The following is a 10,000-nucleotide window of genomic DNA, read 5'->3' on the forward strand; positions in this document are numbered from 1 at the left end:
TTACAATATAGTTTTCTTCATTGATACGTTAGCAACCTGAGTCTATAACACTTATTTCCTTCCATCTCTCACGTATGCTCGTCGATAGTCTAATTTCACGGTGATCATTTGATCTTTGTGATGTCTCATCAATAAAAGTAACTCAGCAGACACACCACTGAAACTATTCACTGACCGTTACTAGGAATCATCGATAACAATCACTTTCACGCTTACAACCTCCGCTGTCTCTCTCTTTGTGTATTTTTTTTACAACAAATCTCCTTTTATTTCATCTTCTTTCCTTCAGTATTCCTTATTTTGAGTTTGTTTTATTGTTGTTAACATACAGTTCGAATATATATATATATATATATATATATATATGTATTATGTATGTATGTGTGTGTGTGTGTGTGTGTGTGTATGACTATATATATATATATATATATATATATATATGTATGTATGTATGTATGTATGTATGTATCTATGTATCTATGTATATTGTATTATTGTATTATACGATAAATATTATATATTTGCAGGTATAGAAAAGAAAGCGTGCCGGTGGAAGGAAAGAAATGCTGAAATATTTCTTCATTTGGCTTCATTTATCTCAGAAATGGACATCGGAAGGAGGGAAGAAAATAACGCAAAACAAGAACAATGATAAGAATATATAAACAATAACAAAGGTAACAAACTAGAAATCACTGTAAAGAAACCAGCCCGTCGCTGTTGATACTTTTCCTCGTTGTTTATTCATGATCGTCATCATCGTCGTCGTCATCATCATCATCATCGCCATAATCATCACCATCTTCTTCGTATTCTTCTTCTCCTTCTTCTTCTTCTTCTTCTTCTTCTTCTTCTTCTTCTTCTTCTTCTTCTTCTTCTTCTTCTTCTTCTTCTTCGTCGTCGTCGTCGTCGTCATCATCATCATCGCTATCATCATCACCATCTTCTTCGTCTTCTTCTTCTTCTTTCTTCTTCTTCTTCTTCTTCTTCTTCTTCTTCTTCTTCTTCTTCTTCTTCTTCTCCTTCTTCTTCTTCGTCGTCGTCGTCGTTGTCGCAGTGCTCGCCTTGTTCAGCAGAACGGTTAACAGGCCGGACAAAATGCTTAACAGTATTTCATCCGTCAAAGTTCAAACTCTGCCGAGGTCGATTTGCTTTTTATCCTTTCAAGGTCGATAAAATAAGCTCCAGTTGAACACTAGTGTTGTATCGACTAGTTTCCTCTCAGCAAATTTAAAGCCTTTTCCATTTGTAGAAAGGGTTTCATTATTACTATGTTTTAAAAACTTAAAACCATTATTGTTGTCATCATTATGTGAGAAAGGAGAGCATGCCATTAATGTGACTCCGGGGTAACATATACGAAATCCAGAATATACATCAATACTACACGTCTGATAAGGGTACACCGGGAATATGCATCACAACCATATGTGCGACTTGGTGATCACACCTCAAAGGTGGGGCTCGGTTTGGATTTTCGATTTTCATTCCAATCGAAAGGTCCTTGAATAGGGTTTGATTAAGTATATTGAATGCAACACCCAAGATTCCAAAGGTGAATTATTCAAACTCCAAAGAATACCTCTCAACAGATGGTTATGTTGCTCCCCCACTATTTCTGCTTGTGATCAGGGATGCACATATCGTCAGCCATAAAGGACGTGCCTCAAAAGACGAAGGTCAAACAACGGACAAGCAAATCTGTGATATTGAGCAAATTATATGCTGTAGCCCAAATTTTATGCTAAGACAATTTTATATATGATAATACTTCCTGGTACTGCATCAAGGCATTTTATCATTATCATTGTTATTATTATTATTATTATTATTATTATTATTATTATTATTATTATTATTATTATTATTATTATTGTTGTTGTTGTTGGTGGTGGTGGTGGTGGTGTTGTTGTTGTTATTTTTATCATATGTTTGACTTTTGCTTTGTATCTGTACAAGTTGAATCCAAGTCTCACTCAGAGACCTCAAGAGACAAGACCTTTTGATTGGAATGAGTTATTCGTCGTGAAGAAAATTCATGTTGGTGTTATGCCTAGGGTGTCATATACTTGGTTTTACACATGCTATTCTTCTAGAGAATGTTTAAGAAAACATTGGTTACATTGACAGTATTTTACGTAGGATATGAACAGTTCCCATGAGCACTATCTTTAGAATTTCTGCTATTTTGGAACGGCAAACCATTTACGGGCGTGCTGCTCGCAAAACATATACAAAGCAGGAAAGAAAAACGCCCCATTGCCGATGTGATAGACATTTCCACAACAGCAACAAGAGCATCTACAGGGAAACAAAAGAAAGTGTGGTGCAACATCAGCATCTCAATGCAGAAGCACAGCGGTGACTCCATCTGAGGCGAAAGAACCGAGAGTAACAGAAAAGGGACAGAGACAACAACAGCAGTAGCAACAGCAACAGCATCACCAAGAGCATTAAAACAGCTCCGGCAGCAGCAGCACTGTTGCCATCAAAATGCACTGGCACTTTAGCAGAGAGGACCACACAGGTTTTTCCACTACCTAGCTCTCCATATCCTTCTCTTTCAAACAAATGATCACGAATAGACACCTACATAAACACAAGCGCACACCTACCCGTGTCGGGGACGGATAACACAGACTCCGATTCCTACACATCCCGAAGTGAGGATGATGAGGAAGGAAAAAGCCAAAACAATCCAAAAGAAAGTACAGGAGAAAACATCCGGGTCACCACCAACATAAATGTCGACCAACACAAATGGAGCCATCTCACAAACAACAAACTCGTCAGAGCAACAATCGCCTACACAACAAAAGCTATCACCATAGGCATAACTGCACATCCCCGCCCAAAGAAAGCCTCCGGAAGAACTGAAGAGCAAATCAGAAATACCAGATAGCTGTTCGAGCAAGATGCGCTGGCTGTCAAGCTAAAGACACACTCCATCGACACTCTCTATAGTAAGATATGCCGCACAGTAACATACCGTACAGTTGGAGTGAAGTCGAGGAGGATGGAAAGAGCCGCCGGTGCTCAAATCCAAAAGGCTTTAGATATGGTTTTGAACCTAAAGAAGTATATACAAAGACAAACTGGTTACCGAACAGTTGAGGTGAGATTCCATACAGACGAGGAAACAAAATCTCATTCTCTCAAGCCCCTCAAAAGCGGGAGTTGTCGTTAGTACCATTTTACTGCAGTAAGAGACTGGTAAAAAATACATATGCAGCAGATGCTGTCAGACATAACCTTTACTTAGCTAACTGCAGCGGTCACAATAGACAGGGAAGAAAACTCAACAATCCTCACTAAGTTTATGGGACCAAAATAAGAGAACTTGTGTTTCACGATAGAGATCCTCGTCCAAACCAGTCAAATGAATGTGGACAACATCCCAGACTCGATTCGTCTTCCAAGAGGCATCATCATTCCAGTCGGAGTAAATGGAAGGAAGGTAAAGTGACGCTTATTTTTTTAACCGCTTACCTAAAAGTCTTCTGCCATAAATTGAGAGGAAAAGATAAAAGAGTCCCATTCTTCTTTGATCAAAAAACAACCACGAAAACTCAAACAACAATAACAGTACCATAATCATCAACAACATTTGTCACGGCAGCTTCAGCACTAGCATACCAACAACATATTCGTCCACACATTTCCCATCTCCAGAAGATACTCCACTTTCCGATACCGAGCGAGCAGACATTACATCTGGATAGTTTCATAGGGACAATGAGTGAAAAACGAAATCCAAAAGACGAAGAAAGGACAAGATGAAAAACAAATCCACGAACAAAGAACAATCCTCATTCACAGAAACAGCGGAGAAGGAAAAGCTTAAAAGCTACAAAGCTAAATCACTCAAAACTGACACTACATCATCATCATTGCCACAGACACCTGAAACACTACTTCAGTCAACAATACCACAAATACAAACCATTCAACATACACAACCACAACCACAACAACAGCAACCTCAGCAACAACAACAGCTGCAGCAGCAAATACAAATTGAAGACAGTACTATTACTAGCTACATCGCAATTACCTTAAAAAAATCACAGGTTTAATGAATTACATAAAGCAACACACTGATATAACAAAATCGTTCAAAATTACACATCGTTCAAACACAAGACACATAGACACACCTAAAATCCAAATTCCCACTGGAAATTGGAGATTTTCGAGGGAACATCACCAAGGGAATACCTGCTGATTTATTTGCTGGTGGAAACACCTCAATCCAACAATACGGACGGACAAACTGCCCCTACAAACAAAATCAAGTAAGTTTTCTTTTTCTTTCCTATTCTTTTTCCAACAACATGGTCATGCTCAGAATGGGCAGCGTGAATGTACGTAGTCTGGGGCCGCCTTGGAATTGAGGTCGTATAAATGTTGATAGGTTAATAGGTAGGTAGATAGAAAAATTCGGATGTATCTCTTGTATATAAGTTGTAGTCATATATCACTTTCATTAGATTAATGTGTTAATATTTGGCACATATTTAAGTTGGCGAGCAAGTAGAATGATTAGCATGCCGGGCGAAATACTTAGCGGTGTTTCCTACGACCTCACCTTCTGGGCTTAAATTTTCCCGTGGTTGACCTTACTTTTCATCCTTGGTGGTCGATAAAATAAATAGCATTTGGACAATGGGGTCGATGTAATCGACTTATAGCTTCTCCTAATATTGCTGTCCTTGTGCCAAAATTGGAATCAATATTGGCACATATTTAAGTTGGCGAGCAAGTAGAATGATTAGCATGCCGGGCGAAATACTTAGCGGTGTTTCCTACGACCTCACCTTCTGGGCTTAAATTTTCCCGTGGTTGACCTTACTTTTCATCCTTGGTGGTCGATAAAATAAATAGCATTTGGACAATGGGGTCGATGTAATCGACTTATAGCTTCTCCTAATATTGCTGTCCTTGTGCCAAAATTGGAATCAATATTTGGCACATATTTGTTCCTCGGTTTGTTTTGGTACACTCTGTAGTAAAGATGTTAGCATTAACTTAACTATATTTTTTTCATGAGAATGGAGACTGAGGGTTGTTATTAAGCGGTCATTTGAAAATTTTCTACATTCAACAGTGCGTAACTATATTTCTTTTACTATTACTTATGTACACTGAAATAGACAGTGCACAGATGACATTTAAAAACCGCGGAACGATTTAAAGTTATTTCCTGTGCTTTCGGAAAGAATCAAAATGATATTACTCAGTTACTAATATCGGCTTTAATCTTTTACGCAGAGTAATTGTGCTAACATTAAATGTATATGTAACACTAATTTACATGAGATTATTTTAGTTTGTTTCAAGCTCCAGCGATAGCATCATGTCTAATTAAATATATTAGCTTCAAGTAAATGTCAAAAACAGAAAATAATGTACCCCAGGGATATAACAATAAAATAAGAACATCAACAGAGAGAGTATAATGATGATGATGATGATATTGATGATGATGATGCTGTGGAGGAGGAGGAGGAGGATGGAGACGACGACGACGACGACGATGATGATGTTTTGTTTTCTTTGCCACCACGGTGAAGGATGAGGAGGGTAGACATAAAATATGTGTGAGGTTTACAGGCAATGAAATTGATAGCAAAAATTGAATGTATACACGGTATACAATAAAACAAAGAAGATAAGTACGCATAGTATACAAGAGTAAAAGACAAAAAAGGGCGTAATATTGATGTGGTTCCCCTGACACAAGGTCTCCCTGAACATAAAGAGCAAGTACCTTCTCCAACTCCTTCTCTCCGACTCAAATCTATATTTAGAGCGGTACTATTCACTCTTGCCATTTTCGCAAATTTCGCTCAACATTCAACAAATTTACACACGATAGCACATCCCTCTCCACTCTTACCTTCTTTTTCCTGTCAACCTTGAAAAAATCAATAAGGGCTTTACCAAATAGGAATCTATCTGTCCGCATGCCTTTCACCTTCGTCCAACAGACAACCTCTTTTCCCACAGCCTCCAAGGACATGGAGGAAACTGCTTACCAGCCCGTTTGAAGGAGAACAGCAGGGAAATCATCATTATAGACTTGCCACACGCGACGGGAGGTGTATGGTATAACCGCACAAGTTAGCAATAGCCGGACACTGAACAAATGCGTTCAGAACGGTTTCGTCGCTCAGTACGTACCTCGAATATCAGAACATCCATGCGTATAGAGTGTATTTCGAAACGGTAGCATCTCCTGTAGCATGCAAGGCCAAGGACATCTGGAAATTGTCCATGATAATTCACGACTGGAAAGTCATCCGGAGAGCTCCACCAAAGACTCCGGGAGCTCCACCAAAACCTGTGACAAAGCTAAATAATAATAATGATGATGATGTTGATGATGATGATGATGATGATGATAATGATAATAATAATAATAATAATAATAATAATAATAATAATAATAATAATAATAATAATAATAATAAGCCGCTGTCAAGGTTGGCACTCTATCAGAACACTAGTACAACACAACAGGAAACTGAAAAATAAAAAAAAGTCTCAAAAACTGGAATATCTACAATTTCCTGTGAGTATATTAAATTTCCCTCAACAAAGTTAAGAAACTTATACATCTACAGTTTTTGAACACACAAAGATCAGCTTTAAAAACTTAAATATCTACAACTTCAGTGAATACGTATCCGTTCCCTTCTCCCAGAGTATTTGAAAATGTAATCATCTTCTTCATTCTAAGAACACAACAGTTTTCTCTGTTCGGACGTACAAAAGATCATTGTAAATTTTAAAACTTTAATATCTACAATTTTCAGCGAAAATTTTACCCTCCTTTTCTTTCCTTTCCTTCCTCCCTGAGCATTCGAAAATGTAAACATCCTTTATATTGCAAAAACACTACAGTCTCCTCTCATCGGATATACAAACGAACATCACAAAACAATTTAAAAACTTTAATATTAACAATTTTCTGTGAAACTTTTATCTTTCTTTGTTACCTGACTACCCGACTATGTACACATACCTTTTATTGAAACACAATTAAATGCACGATAAAAAAATAAAAAATTAGGAGGTAAGCCCCTGCCAATATATGCAAACGGCACAATTACAAAAACTGTAAACAACAGCAGAACTTACGAAACGAAAAGAAAAAATTTAAAGCATAAACAATTCAGAAATTCAAAAATTCGACAGGGTTAACATCAGTACGTATATGTGTATATATATATAATCATTGTTTCTATCCGTAATTGAAAATAGAACAAAGTGACCGGCCAAGCTCAGCACTCTCATTGATCGCTATTAGTAGTAAACTGCTGACCCCAAGACTGTGAGACCGATTTCGTCTCCTTATCGCAGAGAAATGCCCATTGATGATCTCCTCACCATCTGCCGAATCTACTTACAGAACTGTGATACTTAATCTATTCACCAAGCGGTATATCTTGCTCCTACTATTCTTTTAAACACTCTTATATTTATGATAATCTCAAGAACAAGACAACAGTTGAAACTAAACAACATTCACTAATACCTTTTAATAATAAATGGAAATAATAGTAATGATAATAATAGTAATAATTTAGCCAAATCTCATGGCAGATCAAAGGAAATATTAACAATGACAAATAGTAGTAAAAAGTGAAAATAATAATATCAGTGATGATAATAATAATAAAAATAAAAGGAAGAGGTTGTAATCTTCTTATGCACTGATGGATAATATATCTAGTGATGGTGTCACAATAAAAAACACTGGTAATTGCGCAACCTGATTATTGCTACCTCATATGAGTGCCAATGTGGAGACGCAATGGCCCAGTGGTTAGAGCAGCAGACTGATGGTCGTAGGATCGCGGTTTCGATTCCCAGACCGGGCATTGTGAGTGCTAATTGAGCGAAAACACCCAAAGCTCCACGAGGCTCCGGCAGGTGGTGAACCCTGCTGTACTCTTTCACCACAATTTTCTCTCATTCTTCCTTCCTGTTTCTGTGGTACCTGTATTTCAAAGGGCCAGCCTTGTCACACTCTGTGTCACGCTGAATCTCTCCGAGAACTCTGTTAAGGGTACACGTGTCTGTGGAGTGCTCAGCCACTTGCATGTTAATAAATGAGCTCCGACGTCACTGGTGCCAAGCTGTATCGGCATTTGCCTTTCCCTTGGTTAACATCGGTGGCATGGAGAGGGGAGGCCGGTATGCGTGGGCGACTGCTGGTCTTCCATAAACAACCTTGCCCGAACTAGTGCCTCGGAGGGTAACTTTCTAGGTGCTATCTCATGGTCCTTCATGACCGAAGGGGGTCACATCGTATGAGTGCCAATGAAAAACCAAAATATTGTGAATAACGGTGATAATAAAACTGAAGCACATGTTGGTGACAGTGTTACATCCGGCGGGCTGCCGTTATCCAGCAAGAGATCAGTAGACACGGCGTAGATGGAACAAACAAATCAATGCTGTGGTCATGGAGTGGTCATCTTAGGGGATACCGACAACGTACTTATGATCAATGGAGAGAAAGAGAATTTTTTCAACTCATGGAACAGAAATTATTTGATCAAGCTAGAGGAATAAAAAAAAATAATCGTTCGTCGCAGAAGTAGAGCTCGAAACTATCAAAAGACGGATGTTGGAAAACAGTAGCAGAGGAAACGATGAAAATACAGTTCATACTGATAAAGGTAATCTCTTAGCAGAAAACAGAGGTAAGATCTCTAATAAACCATAGGAAAGTAACATTGATAGCTTGCTCGCCGAGAGACATAAAAATGGCTTGGAAGAGCAACTGAAACAGCGTCTTGTTGCAAAGAAAGCAAAGATAGTAAGATACGACCAAAGTATGAAATGTTACCCGCTGAATAGATTATTTAGAGAACATCAGTAGATATTCTACAAAGAAATAAATGGAGAGTGTACAGGCGAAAAGTTGATACCAGATAACATTGAAAGTCAAAGGTTTTTTAGTGACATCTGGAGCAAAGACAAGGAGCACAAGAGGTATGCTGAATGGTCGCAAGAACTGAAACAAACAGTAGTCTGTCTAAACTAGTCGGTTTAGTTAGGGCAACTGGAAGGCCCCGCAAAAATTGGGCAACTGGAAGGCCCCGCGACCAGATGGAGTTCAAGGTTATTAGATCAAATGATTAGGAAACCAGACATAGCGTTAATTGAGGAAGAAAGCAAACGATGATGGATCATAGATATAGCATGCCCAGCTGACAACAAGGTATACAATAAGGTAGAAAGAAACGTCGATAGGTATGACAGGTTCGATTGGGAGGTTAAGCAGTTGTGGTCGATGAAAATGTTGGCAGTAGTACCAATGATTGTTGTAGCCCTGGGAATAGTGAGTAAAAATCTTGACAAGTATATAGAACAAGTAAGGGCTTCAATAAGGATGGAGCACTTGCAGAAAATAGCACTGCTTGGAACCGCTCGAATACTCCGGATGGTGCCCGAAAATAAGGGGTTTTACCTTAGTTCAGTGGTAGTGAACAGCTGGCACCAGAGTATATCTACAGCGTTAGAAGCTGTGCAAAGACAATATATTAATAATAATGAGGATAATGATAATAATGATAAAATGCCCTCATGCAGTGCCAGACATTGGCACTCATCGGCTCTTATCTTAAATGATTCGAAGTGTTAATATGTACACGTCTTTTTTTCTTGGTATATAAGGTTGCTTACAACACATGTTCTGTTGAATACCACAGATCTGCTTGTCAGTTGTTTGACCTTAACCAGTTGAGCATGTCTCAAGGAGGCTGTCGATATGTGCATCGGCAGTAGTGGTGGTGGTGGTGGTGATGCTGGTGGAGATGATGACGATTTCGAGGAAGACGAGCATGAGGTGTCTGAAGGCGAGGCAGAAGTGGAGGAATAAAAATGTCTTTCATTGGTTACAAGAACGAGCATGTATTGAGGACTACGTAACTAGGCACGAAAGGAAAATGAAAGAGTAGAGTAATTTTGATGGAGTCAGTTGGCG

Source organism: Octopus sinensis, linkage group LG12 (genome assembly GCF_006345805.1).
Source record: "Octopus sinensis linkage group LG12, ASM634580v1, whole genome shotgun sequence".
NCBI classification, from domain to species: domain Eukaryota; kingdom Metazoa; phylum Mollusca; class Cephalopoda; order Octopoda; family Octopodidae; genus Octopus; species Octopus sinensis.